The sequence below is a fragment of the Stegodyphus dumicola genome, chromosome 4 (assembly GCF_044657685.1).
Source record: "Stegodyphus dumicola isolate Sdum_Otavi_A_Nest chromosome 4, ASM4465768v1".
Taxonomy (NCBI): domain Eukaryota; kingdom Metazoa; phylum Arthropoda; class Arachnida; order Araneae; family Eresidae; genus Stegodyphus; species Stegodyphus dumicola.
In genome coordinates, this window is record NC_140771.1 from 226,495,243 (window position 1) to 226,510,891 (window position 15,649).

The 15,649-nt window shown below is 33.8% G+C and overlaps 1 non-coding gene across 1 annotated transcript; it reads left to right on the forward strand.

The window, feature by feature from the left end:
- The first annotated feature begins 4,865 nt into the window (after window positions 1-4,865).
- Window positions 4,866-4,938, forward strand: TRNAT-CGU (transfer RNA threonine (anticodon CGU)). Its single transcript has one exon. It is a non-coding gene; the product is annotated as a tRNA-Thr (tRNA).
- Window positions 4,939-15,649: the final 10,711 nt, after the last annotated feature.

Here is a 15,649-nt window from a genome sequence, read left to right on the forward strand (position 1 = left end):
CTGCAAACAAAGTAAACACACTTTTCACTGCTTAACCCTTTTAAATCCTCTTCCACACGCACTCACTATAGATGAAATTAACTAGTGCTAGGCCAATTTGAGTAATATTTAAAACCAACCTTAAAATACTGGTAATATAAAAAAAAAGTGCATAAGCCCCTCTTTAGTAGAAAGCAATCACTTTTCTCGTTTTAACACAATAAACAAAGAAAGGTAATAAAGTTTCTGTGGTTTATGTTAGTTAATCCATTTTATTATGATCTAGAGCTATACATTCACTTCTTCTTTTCCAGGATTCAATGAGTAAGCGTATTTCACCAGGATGCAAATGAGTAAGCGTATTTAAGCGGTGTTCTCAAAAATTTTAGATATAGAGAACTTTGGGCAGCAACGCTTGTATTTTCTACTTTCTTTCACCCAACTTTGCTGAGTTAGCATTCCGGCATTATCCCTTTTGTTAGTCGAAGTTAAATCGCGCTATTTAAAAGTGCGAGCCAAAGCTTTGTTAAGCCATTGACACTGTAGTCTCGGGCTGCGGAACAGCTAAATTTTATGGTATTAATATCCATAAGAAACGGAGCTGAATTTCTACGCACAAGCTGAATGCAGAAGATTTAAATAAAAAGGTTATTTAAAACATTTTTAGGATATCTTAGTACTTTCATAGAGGAAGCCATGAATCCCTTGTTGGTCTAAGTAGTGTTTTAAAGAACACCATTTACCTTATACGTCTTAGGTAAAGAAAGTAGCTCTTAGTGTACCCATTACGAAACTGTTAATATTAAGTATGTTCACATTTAACAGCACAGGCATATGATAGTTTTATATATAATTTTGTGATACGCAATACAGTTGTAAAGTCATTCGGTTTTTTTTTTTTTTTTTTTTTTGAAGCAGGATGACGTGAAAAATGCGTAGTTCACTCGTCGGGCCTCGAACCTAGACCTTTCGAATACGTGTCGAGTGTGCTACCGTTACACCACGAAAGCATGCAGAAAGGAGGGAGAAAATTTTTTATAGAGTTCTTTTGAAACGGTTCTTAAATTCGAGAATTTTGTTTTCGGGGGGTAAATGATAATCAATTATCAATTAACCTCTTTAATTAGCTCTGTTTTCTTGCTTTTATTGATTTTCATACATGTGTTCCAGAATTGTGCAAATTAAATACGTAGTAAAAAGAGATTTAAGGAGAAATGGAAATCTATTATTATTTAATTTTAAGCTTATCGATATCATAAGCTTAATTGTTCTGTTTTTTCACACTGTATGTAATAGGCACACAAGATCTAAACAGCAATGCTACAATTATTCCTATTACTATATTCCAACTATTATTCCTAACAACAAACTATTATTCCTAATAGTTTGTATTTCTCCAAATTTACTTCTGTGTATTTAAAGTTTGATCATTTAAAGAATATAAACGCAACGTTAAATCAATAATTTAAAAGAATGATCATTTCTGCATTTCATTATCATAAATATGAATCATCGAAAAAAACAAAAATTAAAGTTTAACAAATAATACTAACAAATTAGTAAATATTATTAATTATTGGGTAATTTTAATAACAACTGATCATGTTAATAAATAATCTCTACATATAATAAAAGAAAGAGTCTGTGGGTCTTTCATTCGTGTTGCGCGTGGGGCTACGAAAATTGGTGCCTCTAGACAAAAGCCAGTGCACCTCGAAGCGTTTTTTTTTTTCTTTTTTTTCTTTTTTTTTTTTCAAAATTAGAATCAGATTTTTTTTAATTTTATCACATCGTTTTGAACAGTTTCATTCTTTTACAAATGTGGTTTTGGCAACAGTTTTTCATTCAACTGTACACTGGACTGCTGACTGTTGAAAATCAGCGCTGTTGCCAGTTGGAAAAATGAGGGAGATAATTCTGTGCAGTTTTTAAATTTAATATTCCTCTTGGGTACTGGACGTTTTTTGAGTGAAGACAACGGGAAGTTGGTTAATTTATTTATTAGGATAATTAATATTTGTATTAAGGGATATTGCTTATTTCATTGTAATTTTGTTATATGTAATATATATATATTTAAATTTGTGGTTTTTTTTTTTTAATTAAAAAAAAAATTTTGTATGACGTTTTTCTGCAGAGTAAAATTCTGCGCAGTTTTGAAATTTAACGTTTGGTGTTCCCTTCAGGCATTTTTCCGGTACATTTAAAAGACTGACGAGGGCTGGCAGCATAGCTGCTAGTAGTAATATAAAATGTAGAATATAATAAACATGCAAAAATATTAATTAGTGTAATTAATACTAATTAAACATTAATTATTGCTACTCCAAGTAATAAGAAAAGTGTTATTATTAAAAATTAGAAATCTTGTACAATTATAACAAAATTTTGCTTGGATTTTGAAAGATAGTATCTATATTTCTTTATAAAGGGGACTCATACACCTTAAACCCCTCATGATCTTCGAATAGGTGACTGTTGCAAGAATTGGGTTATTTTATTTATTTTAAAAGCAATTACTTCCAACCTTTTACAGCTGACTACATAATATAGCTGCTTTGGAAACTAGTAACCATAAAGTTTGTGTTGCCACAAATATTTTTGTAATTTAATCCTCTTTGTGACAAAATATTTCGCCGTGTTTCCACATTTCGCGCATGATATTTTAAAAATGGCTGATGGTACATACTTGAAATTTGATGGAATTCTTTATATGGGCACTATTTTCTAACTGAACCAACAATCTGATGAATATTTTAATATTTAAAAATTTTATGGGCGAAAACATTAAAAATTTTTTTAAATAAAATACATTTTATAAACTCAACTCAAAATAAGATAAAAATTTAACACGAAATTTTTAGAATTTTAGGTTCACAGTAGTTTACAAATGTTATAAAAGCTATGTATTAAATATGGAATTAAATTATGAAACAGAATGTTTTAAACTGTGCGCGCAAGTTGGAAACACGACGAAAAATGTTGTCACAAAGCGGATTAAATTATAAAAATATTTGTGGCAACACAAACTTTCTGATGACTATTTCAGAAAGCAGCTGTATTATGTAGTCAGCTGTAAAAAGTTGGTAGTAATTGCTTTTAAAATAAATAAGTTATCCCAATTCTTACAACAGTCACCTATTCGAACATCTTATGGGTTTTAAGGTGTATGAGTCTCCTTAAGTCTCAAATTATATGACAGTCTTGAACAAGATTCTATTTATAGACTGAAATTTATAGTCATATCAATCTAGGTTCTACAGAAATACTCTTTTCAATTTGAATAGGCTAATAATTTTATTTGCATTTTTTGGTATCGATAAGCATTAAAACTATCAGTGTACAGTGTTTTATAATAGGTCAACAGGAGGAAAAAAAGTAGGTGGGAAATTTTATTATTTCTTAAGATAGGTAGCAGAACAACGAGTATTGGCATATGATTGACTGATTAGATGCATAATATCGAGGGAAATACCATTGCTAACGTGTTAATGAATACGTAAACTGTGTTTAAGAAAAAAGTCAACAACCTTGACCGGATAGCCATCTTTCGGTAAGTAAACAAAAGCGTAACCTAAAAAGTAGTAGCAAATACTGGAGTTGTAACACATACCTTTTACTTCTTAAGCAAATCGTTTATTCTCGTGAAACATTTCCACAATTAGCGCCCGAGTATGTTTTCACCAAATAATTGGTTCTTAGAAGCATGGCAGTAGCAATTAAGAGGAACAAAGATTGATAGTTGAGGAGGCATTCTGCAGCACCTGTCCTTGAAACAAACATTACCCTCACCTATTTAGGTTAGCGTCCGTAAAAGAGTTCGATTTAGGTGTGTCCCACTTGCACGAGAGACAGTTGGAACAGTCTGTTTGAAAATTCAAAATCTACAAAACAGGCATCGAGATGTTTCGCTGACATCTTTCCCAAAGCGAATACATCGCCTTATTTGTTGATGAAAATTGCCATCAGTGTGACACACTGCCCAGATTAAGAGACAAATTTATCGATCGCGCATTTTTTAATCGATAGTAATATGATCTTCAAGCTATTATTCGCAGAGTTTTCAGAAGTCGCATACACCAGAATTTGCAAATGGATAGAAATTATACATCAGATAACAAGTTAACTGTCCAACTGAAAAACTGTCTAACCAAATTTGTTTAAAACTTCCTCGTCCAAATGCGTTATTTAAATATCAGTTGTTGTAAAAATTTTATAAGACCAGGGGCGTAGCTAGAGGGAGGCATCTGTCCCTGGGCGCAGCATCCAAGGGGCACCAAATTTATATTACGAAATTTTAGAATGAAATGTTTTCCATCCTTGGCAAGCAGTAGGGGCGCGAAATCTTCAGTTGTCCCTGGGCGCTGAAAACCCTAGCTACGACTCTGTATAAGAAGTAAAAAATAGCTTGGATTCTAGAAAAATAAGAACCTATGTGTTCTTAATGAAGCATTCCTATTCATTTATGAAAGACTGGAAGTAAATTAAAACGAACTGTTAAAACATTCTGCCTTTTTAGACTGGAAAATTCAAAATTTGAGCACAGCCACCCTGTTATTTGCAAAAATCCGCAACATTCTGAATCCCTAACAGAAGTTTATTAGCTTATAAGGTATCTCTTGCCATTATAGCATGCCTTCGCGGTGTAGTGGTCAGCACGCTCGACGCGTAGTCGAGAGGTCCGTGGTTCGAGTACCGGCGAGGGCAATTGCTCATTTTTCACGTCATTCGGCATCAAAAATCCTAATGACTCTAAAGTGGCGCCCGAACTAAACGAAGGTGAATGATGATTCTTCGCCACCAGGATTTGGCGACTGAGTCCCCTAATCCCCAGTCGCCCTTTAAAAGGGGGAGTATATAAGGTATTTCTCCCGCCTTCTTAGCATGCCTTCGTGGTGTAGTGGTCATCACGCTCGACGCGTATTCGAGAGGTCCGTGGTTCGAGTCCCGGTGAGGGCATTGCTCATTTTTGACGTCTCTCTCAGCATCAAAAATTCTAATGTCTAAACAAGCTGTTATAAAAAAAGTTTTAAATGAAAATGCTTTCAAATTAAATATCGCTTTACTTGGGTGTTGCTAATTAGTTTAATTATATAAAATACACATACGCTATGGTAAATTTAATTTATTTTAATGGAAATTTTCGGAATACATTGTTTAAATTTTTACTTTACACATAATCATATCCAGCGCGTACGCTCCGATATTTTGGAACAGCAGGCATAAAATTACTGATATTAAGTTTGTAATTAGAACTTTTAAGTAAGTTATAAGTTGGAAAGAGGGTCAGTTTGAAGACCTAGCAAGCATCGAACCACAATAAGTTATAAGTTATTTTGTCCCTCCTTACCTCCTTACTGCATGCCTTCGTCGTGTAACGGTAGCACACTCGGCGAGTGTTCGAGAGGTCCAGGTTCGAGTTCTGGCGAAAACATTGCTCATTTTTCACGTCTACTGTTTCAAAAAAAAAAAAAAAAAAAAAAAAAAAAAAAATCCTAATGGCTGTACAAAGTAATCTAAGAAAAATAACATTTTCCGAATAAAATTTCTTCCTTTAATACTGTATTTAGGTATCAAATTTTACCTATTTAAAGCCTTTTATTTTCAAAAATATCTTTTCTTCGTTGAGGATTTTAATTTCACTGCTATCCTGTTAAAAGTAATCACAAATCAATAAGTTATCTCATAATTTATTCTTGTCCTTCCGTTTTCGCTTTCAGTTTTGTCTGAATAGGGCAGCATGTATACTCGTTTCTAGCAATGTTGCATATGATTTAATTGGTAAAACATCAGAGAATTTTTATGTTTTAACGAAACGAGATTTACATCAGATTCTTTTCCAATTCAGGCAGCTTTTCTCTGAAATTAACACTAATCTAAGAAAGACTTTTGTCTAATATTATAATCTCCTCTTTTTTTTAGCCCAAAGGGACTTGAGTCCCGAAGGACTATTGCTTTCGTTTTGGCATTTTGCGTCGGACGCAAAACGAATGTCGGTTCGCTTTTCAAACTGTTGCCACAAAATGTTAGAGTCCTGCATTATATTTGAAGAAATTAAATAATGAAAAATCTGCATAAATGTATGTATATTTCTCGTATTGTGATAAAACAACGGTACATAGAGTCATCGAATTTTGAATAACGTAATCCTCCAACGAATATGAGCATGTGGAAGACCAAATTTGAAATTTGAAATTTGTTTTATGATCGATTTCCTATTTTTGAAAACTTTGACGAATTTTTGATTAACAAACTCAAGGATTTCAAAGCGAGCAATGGCAACGTTGTGCAGAAAAAACATTTTTATCTCCAGCGCGTGAGTCTCTGTATCGGAAATTCTAAAGATATGCTCGTTTTAAAACTATTTTGCGATATTGCTGTTGCACTGGATCTTATGGTTTAAGTGCGAGGAACATGATATTTAATAAAGAAAGGTAACACACAAAATGTTAAAAAACGCCCCTTTGGACGTAATTTAAAATCTGAAACATTTCAGATTTTTTTTTTTTTTTTTTTTTTTTTTTTTTTTTTTGTCCTTTGCAATGCAAATCACTTTTCTTGCAAACTTATCCGAAAAAATGTTTTTTCCCTTTAATTTACATTACTTCCCGTTTTCTAGGAAACTTAATGTACCTAAACCCTGCATACTAACAACAGCTTAGAGAGTAATATTATATATATGACTTCAGATTACATCAGTTGGGAAGCTATTTTTTGTTCCGATATCATTTTTCGTTAAGTAATAAATTAGAATACAGAGAAGAAGGAGCTTATTAACTAAACTTGGTTTCGTGTGAGACTGTCAGGGGCTTTTTGACCCATTTGTATTCATTTACTTTAAAGTAGGAACTTCATGTTTATTTTTTCCCATCCGATTTGCCTCGTAACCATAAGAGTAATAAGCTGCGGAAAAAAGGTCGATTCGGTTAATTTTTTCTTCCACTTCATTTCTGTTCAGCGAGTTTCACTTCATGAAAACCACGTGAGTGTTGTTGTTGTTGTGGGCCGTTTCATATCAGCCGATCCCCCTAGCCGTTTCATATCAGCCTTAAGGCCACAAAGGGGAAGGCCCGTCTAACACAAAACGAGGCAGCCACCGAGCCAGCGTTGCTTCAAAAAGAAACACAATTCTTAATTTTAAAATTCTTATCTTAAAAAAACAGACAATTCTTAATTTTTAAAGCCATAAAATATCAAATGCTCCCGCGAAACCAGGCCCGGGCCCTGAGCAACAGAAAAGGTAGAGAAATGAAACATAACAAACTAAAAAAAAACTGATTTAATGGTTGCAAGCCTTTTAAAATCTCTTTTAAAAACTCATAACATCCAATTTTAATTCTCCTAACTACCAATGCCCACAATACTTTTATTTTTATTTATCACAGTCATAACATCTTGTGAAAATTTCAATAATTTATCATATTTCATTTGTGTTATATCAAATCCTGTTATTCCAAATTTTGCCCTCACCCCCCCCGGGTAAGAGTACATATCAACCACGTGAGTGTAGGCTAACTTGAATTACAATCTCAAATGATGCGGAGAAAATAAATGCTGACGACACTAGTTATGACCCCTGATTGGGAGGAGGGTAGGCAATTGGCTTTGAAGTATCTATTTTAAAGTAAAAGACTATAATAAATAAAAAAAAAATCTGAAAGCTTTCAGATTTTATGTTACGCCCAAAGCGGAGTTTTTTAATGTTTTGTATGCTACCTTTATTTATTAAATAACATGTTTTTGGCACTTAAACCATAAAATTCAATTCAATGGCAATATCGCAAAAGAATTTTAAAATGAGCATATCTTTAAAATTTCCGATACATAGTCTCACGCGCTAGAGATAAAAATACTTCCCCGCCCCCGTACAGTGTTGCCATTGCTCGCTTTGAAATCGTTGAGTTTCTTAATCAAAAATTCTTTAGTGTTTGACAAATATGAAATAGATAATAAAGCAAATTCCAGATTCCACATTTAGGTTTCCAGATGGCCATATTCGGGTGGAGACATACGTAATTCAAAATTTGATATCGGTATGTACCGTTGTTTTTTCACAATGCCAGAAACATACATACATGCATGCAGATTCTTCGTTGTTTAATTTCTTTAAATATAATGGAGGGCTGTAATATTTGGCGCCAACAATTTGAAAAGCGAACTGACACATACAGTGAATCAACACAAAATGTCAAATTGAAATTAATAGCCCTTTTTGGGCAAATTGCCTTTTTGGGATAATAAAACAAATATACTCAAGCAAACATTTTTGTCTGAAACTTTCAACTTTTAGCTGGTCCACTGCTTGCCGGATATCAGCTAACATACCGTTGTTACTGCTTATGCTCACATGTCTAACGTCATCAGCCCAAGCTCACGAAATTCCTCGCGGCAAGGAGCGGTAGAACACGCCTGCCGTTGGCAACAGCCTTGAGCACCATTCGGGTGAGAGTACGAGGGTCCAGGTGACAGTCAGACGGGCCCGAGGGTGTCCCACCCCTCTCTCTTCCACCAAACCACACGAAAATACTTTCGGCTCCGCATATTTGGAGTGCCGCCATGCCGCAGGAACACTATACATTTACAATCATCCATTTCTTTTCCGGGATTCGAGCCCGGGTCCTACGGCACGGCAGTCAGCGATGCTAACCACTATTCCGGTTGGGTGCCTCAGCTAACATAAGTGTCAAAGTATTTAACGTTTGGTTTCACAAAGCAAATTCCTGCAAGCTTGCCTCAGGATTCAAACAAGCGCGAGCAAACTCGTCTAGCAAAAGGCTAACGCCACTATAGAAATGGGCAAAGGTAATATCATGAAGGTCAGCTTTGCTACCAAAGCACTCCGATTAAAAGCTTCCTGCAGTCAGCTTCGCTGCCAAAGCACTCTGTTCTTATCAAAAACTCTGTTCTTATACACCCGATACAACTATTTTGCATCCTGATTGGAGCTGACGAAAGTGGAAGTGAAAGTAAAATGGGCTGATTAAAAAAAAAAAATAAAAATAAAAATTTAAAAAAAAAAAAAAATCTGAAATGTTTCAGATTTTAAATTACGTCCAAAGGGGCGTTTTTTTACCATTTTGTGTGTTACCTTTCTTTATTAAATATCATGTTCCTCGCACTTAAACCATAAGATCCAGTGCAACAGCAATATCGCAAAATAGTTTTAAAACGAGCATATCTTTAGAATTTCCGATACGCGCTGGAGATAAAAATGTTTTTTCTGCACAACGTTGCCATTGCTCGCTTTGAAATCCTTGAGTTTGATAATCAAAAATTCGTCAAAGTTTTAAAAAATAGGAAATCGATCATAAAACAAATTTCAAATTTCAAATTTGGTCTTCCACATGCTCATATTCGTTGGAGGATTACGTTATTCAAAGTTCGATGACTCTATGTACCGTTCTTTTATCATAATGTGAGAAATATACATACATTTACGCAGATTTTAATTTTTTAATTTCTTCAAATATAATGCAGGACTCTAACATTTTGTGGCAACAGTTTGAAAAGTGAACCGACATTTATCCGTCCGACGCAAAATGCCAAAACGAAACTAATAGTTCTTCGGGATTCAAATCCCTTTGGACTAATAATAATAATGGGTGAATTAATATGAAACCTTATAACATTAAAGGCGCAAGGGCTATGTGACTTGAGACGGATGGTTTGAAGAAAGCCTTTAAGGAAACTGGTTCATATTCACGTTGCACATGGCAAAGACAAGAAAACCCGATACAACTAACTTATTCGCCTAGAAAACCTAACCCTACCGGTTAAACCTAACCCTACCGGTAAACCTAACGAACTACCGGTGTTCAGAGGTCTTATATAATGGCTCAGTGCTGTGCTCTTTTTTTTTTTTTTTTTTTTTTTTTTTTTGGTTCAGTAGCAAAGCTGGCATACTGGATCAGCGATAACTTTTCACAAAGCAATTTTATTATTTTAAATAAAAAGGATTATTTAACCCTTTATGTCCCAAATTACTTTGTTTTTTGAAAAGAAGCTTGTAACTATTTTATATTTCTTCATGCATGGGAAAAATCTCACATTAAACTTACAAAAATGTTATACAAATTTTTCACTTTTTTAAAATTATAAATTGGATTTTAAAAGTACCGTTGGGGCATAGTTAAGTTATTTTATTGATGGGCCTTTTAAGTCCCGAGGGAAAGAAATAAAGGGTTAAGTAAAATTTTACTTTAAATAAAAATTTCATTTAACGTGTTTCATGAGAAAATACTTTAAACTAAGTTATTTGACTATTATTTTAAGTAAAAATAATAAAGTAAGATTTTCTTTTAAGTAAAAATATGTTGCTTAAAATTATGAAAGTAAGAGTTATAAACAACCACAAAAGTTTATGCACAATACTTGAAATTTAGCTATTAAATATTCGTGTGTTTTAAGTTCGATAACTGGCAGAGCTAAATTTTTAAGTTTGAATTTTATGACTTTCTAGTTTAAATCACTTCGCTCAATAATTTCGTGTAATAGCTGTTACACTATATTAAATTTTATCGTCAAATTTATACAAATACTTATATGAATAAATTATTTTTTCCATTTATCTCCTCTTAAAAAACGACTGGGAAGAGGTACAAGACCCAGTCGATCACATTCAGGTGATGATGTAAGATTGTTGGATACTTCGTAGTAGGAATAAACAGTGATCTGTTCGTGAAACTGTATCCTTTCCTGGGAGAAATCAAATATATTATAATCAAATAAAAAGAAAAAAAAAAAATCTGAAATTTTTCAGATTTTAAATTACGTCCAAAGGGACGTTTTTTTAACGTTTTGAGTGTTACCTTTATTTATTAAATATCATGTTCTTTGCACTTAAACCATAAAATTCAGTTCAAGAGCAATATCGCAAAATAATGTTAAATTAAGCATATCTTTAGAATTTCCGATATACACAGTCTCGCGAGCTGGAGATAAAAGTATTTTTTTTTCTATATAACGTTGCCATTTCTCGCTTTTAAAGCATTGAGTTTGTAAATCAAAAATTCGTAAAAGTTTTACAAAATATAAAATCTATAATAAAACAAATTCCAAATTTGGGATTTCAGATGCCCATATTCGCAGTAGGATTTCGTCATTCAAAATTCGATGGCTCTATGTACCATTGTTTTATCACAATGTGAGAAATAGACAATCATTTATGCAGATTTTTCATTATTTAATTTCTTCAAATATAATGCAGGACTCTAACATTTTGTGGCAACAGTTTGAAAAGTGAACCGACGTTTATGAACGCAAAATGCCAAAACGAAAGCAATAGTCCTTCGGGACTGAAATCCCTTTGGACTAATAATCTATCCGGGATTCGAGTCAGGATCTTTCATTTGCTATCTTGATGCACTCAGCACTTACACCAAGAGAAAAATAGAAGAACGCTAAGAAAAATATAATAATTCCTTGTACACCAAAACATATATGCGTATTTTATATTTTCGCAAAGAATGTTTTGACCTTCTGGAAGATAATCTGCCTGAAGTTTTAAAAAACATGAAATAGATAAGAAACCAAATTCGATCAAAATTCGGGCTTCCAAGTGTCCATGTTCGGGTGGATACGTACGTTACTCAAAATTTCATGGCTCTAGGTACCGTTATTGTTTCACAGTGCAAGAAACATACACACGTTCATGCAGATTCTTCATTATTTAGTTTCTTTAAATATAATAGTGGGCGATAATATATGGTGTCAACAATTTCAAAAGAGATTCGCCGTTTATAACGAAACGACGCAAAATGCCGTTACGATACTAATAGTCCTTCTGTCCTAACTCTTCCGTAGGCTAAAAACTTTGTTCTTCTTTAAAAAGAAGAAAATTAGGAAATCACTAAATTATCGAGTTTTTGTAAAAAAATACCAAAGGTTAAAAATTACAAAGAAAAAAAAAATTTCCGCCTGGTGAATAACATGTGCTACCCCAATTAATTCCAGTCCTATTATCAGTAACATCATTCGGCAAGCTATGAAAGGAAACACAGTCTGCAAGATATAAGATATTTCTTTGTAACAATCAATAACATCTAAAATGTTGGAGGAAATGTAACAAACTAGCTCAAAGCTACGATTATCGTATTAAACTCAAAGATCCTAAAAATAACGCTTCCTTCCACTAACTGTTGCTATTTTATTATTCTCAGTTTTCCCATAAAATAATTCAATTACGTGAATAGGGTAATTTTTCCATCTCAGCATGCAAAGATGAAAAAGCAAAACAAAATAGAGAAAAAACTAGAAAGAGTTGTGTATTTTTCTTCACTCGAGTGATTCTTAGTTCATTTTTCTAATAAGATCTTCATTAATGTTACAGTAAATAACAGATTTTTCCCCTCTACTTCTTTTATGACAAATTAAGGGCTTTCGTGAAAACTTGCAGAGGATAACAATATGTGGTATTCATTGCCTCGACATAGAACTTATACTGTCCTCAATTTTCTAGGATTAAAATTTCATCTCGTTTTATGTCTTGAACAAATGCTCGAATTTATACATAAAAAATTTCTAACACACCGAGGTCCTATAAATAAAAGACAATGCAGAGTGCAATATTTCAATAATATTTTAATATTTCCTGATATGGTAAATGTTTTATTTGCATTTATAATAAAAATTAACATTTCAATGTAAAAAAAAAAAAAAAAAAAAAAAAAAAAAAATGAAAGTTTTCAGATTTAACGGTCGCCCAAAAAGATTTGTTTAGGTTTTTTACGCTCTCGTTTTTACGCTACTAGTCTACTGCTACCTTCAATCCTACTAACTTTTTTTTTTTTTTTTTTTTTTTTTTTTTACTAAGCATCATTTTCTTCGCACTTAACGCCATGTGCAATTCATCAGCAAAATTTCAAAAATTTTCAAAGCAGCAATAATCATTTAGAATTTCCAATGCATAGTTATGTGTTGGCTCACATTTTTCCGCTTTTTCTTTTTCAATCTTTTCTTAGTGCATCATAACAATGTGCATCATAACATCGAACTAAAACGGCTTTACAAACTTATATTCTTTTATTATTAACGTTGTGTGTGTTTACTTTACTTGTTAAAAATCACTTTCTTTTCGCCTACGCTACATCAATTTCCACTCAACAGCAAAATCATAAAATATTAAAAAACAGCATATCTTCAGAATTTCGAATAGACAATCTCACGCGTTTTGGAGATTAAAATGTTTTTTTTTTTTTAGTCCAAAGGGACTTGAGTCCCGAAGGACTATTACTTTCGTTTTGGCATTTTGCGTCGGACGGATAAATGTCGGTTCACTTTTCAAACTGTTGCCACAAAATGTTAGAGTCCTGCATTATATTTGAAGAAATTAAATAATGAAAATCTGCGTAAATGTATGTATATTTCTCACATTGTCATAAAATAACGGTACATAGAGTCATCGAATTTTGAATAACGTAATCCTCCAACGAATATGAGCATGTGGAAGACCAAATTTGAAATTTGAAATTTGTTTTATGATCGATTTCCTATTTTTTAAAACTTTGACGAATTTTTGATTATCAAACTCAAGGATTTCAAAGCGAGCAATGGCAACGTTGCGCAGAAAAAACATTTTTATCTCCAGCGCGTATCGGAAATTCTAAAGATATGCTCGTTTTAAAACTATTTTGCGATATTGCTGTTGCACTGGATCTTATGGTTTAAGTGCGAGGAACATGATATTTAATAAAGAAAGGTAACACACAAAATGGTAAAAAAACGCCCCTTTGGACGTAATTTAAAATCTGAAACATTTCAGATTTTTTTTTTTTTTTTTTTTTTTTTCGTATAGCTTTGCTACTGCTCTCTGTGAAATTTTTGAGTTTGTTAATCAAAAATTAAGTTTTACAAAACTTAAAATACACAATAAAATATTTAAAAACAACATATCTTTAGAATTTCCGATAGACAGTTTCGCGCGCTGGAGATGCATTTTTTTTCCCTTCAAAATACAGTGTTGCCATTCCTCGCTTTGAAATCATTCAGTTTATTAATCAAAAATTCACTTAAGTTTCACAAAATATGAAATAGATAATAAAAGAAATTCGAAAATCAAAATTCGGGCTTTCAGGTGTAGAGTTTCGGGTAGAGGACTAGGTTATTCAAAATTTGATTGCTCTAGGTAGCGTTGTTTTTCCACAATACAAAAAGCATGCATACATTCACATATAAGGCAGGATTTATGCATAAGCTATAGCTTACTGCGCCCGCTTCCTTGCGCCCCCCCAAAAAAAACCCTCTAGGCATGTAGAAACATTAGGTATTTTTTTAAAGAAGGAGAAGTGAAAAATGAGCAGCGCCTTCGCCGGGAATCAAACCATGGACCTCTGGATACGCGCTCAGCGTGCAGACCACCACACCACGAATGCAAGCTAAGAAGGCGGGAGAAATATCTTATATACTGCCCTTTTAAAAGGCGACTGGGGTTTTTAGGGGACCCTGTCGCCAAATCCTGGATGTGGAGAATCATCATCCTCCACCCTTTTTACTTTGGGCGCCATTGTAGAGACATTAGGTATTTTTTGGAAGCAGAAGAAGGGAAAAATGAACAACGCCTTCGCTGGGAATCGAACCACGGATCTCTGCAATACGCATCCAGCGTGCAGACCACCACACCACAAAGGCACGCTAAAGCGGCGGGAGAAATACCTTATAGGTATCCGAGAAAAGATATTTGACATTGTCATATCTGGACTCATAAAGGGCCCCATATCATCATTAGAGCCTTATCAAGTTTAAATCCAGGCCTATTCATACACATCCTGCATTATTTAATTTCTTAAATATGATACAGGTGATAATACTTGGTGGCAACAATTTGAAAAGTGATTCAAAATTTTATAGTGATTCAAGACAAAATACCGTTTTGAGATTCAAACCCTTCTGGGCTAACGTTCCTTTGGGCTAAAAATTCGGGCTTTCAGGTGCACAAGTTAGGGTGGAAGACTACATTATTCAAAATTTGATGGCTCTAAGTACCATTGTTTTTTCACAATGCGAGAAATATGCATACGTTCATGCAGATTCTTCATTATTTAATTTCTTTAAATAGAATACAGGGCTATAATACTTGATGGCGACAATTTGAAAAGGGATACGTCGTTATAGTGATTCAGTGTAAAACGTCGTTTGGAGACAATATCCCATTAGGGACTAACGTTCCCTTTTGGGCTAAAAATACATTAACTGCACTGGGTTCTCCTTCAAAATGCTCTAAAAAATGCTGGTAGTTTTATATGTGATATCAGCCGCCCAGCATTTTGTCGCCCAGTATAATGGTTAAGAAAGCCTACTGCAGTACAGAATGCTTCCCCCCCCCCGAATCCCAGAGACGGCATGGATGTTCGTAAATGTATAGTATCTTTGCGTTGTGGGAGCATTCTAATTATGCCGCGAGCCGAAAGTCCTCTCGAGAGACTGATGGTAGAAAATCCTCAGACCCGTTCCCCCGGGGTGCTCTCCATCAAAATTGAGGGCGAAACTGAACGAAGTCACACTGGCACCTGGACACCCGTGGGGTGCTCAAGGCTCTTACCAGCGACAGGCGCAATCTTGTACTCCTTGCCCCGATGAATTTCGTGGGCTTGTTCTAATGTTACTGTCAGACAAGTGAGATAAGTCACAACACACAAAAACATGTGAGATTATCTCATACTTTGCAACTATAACT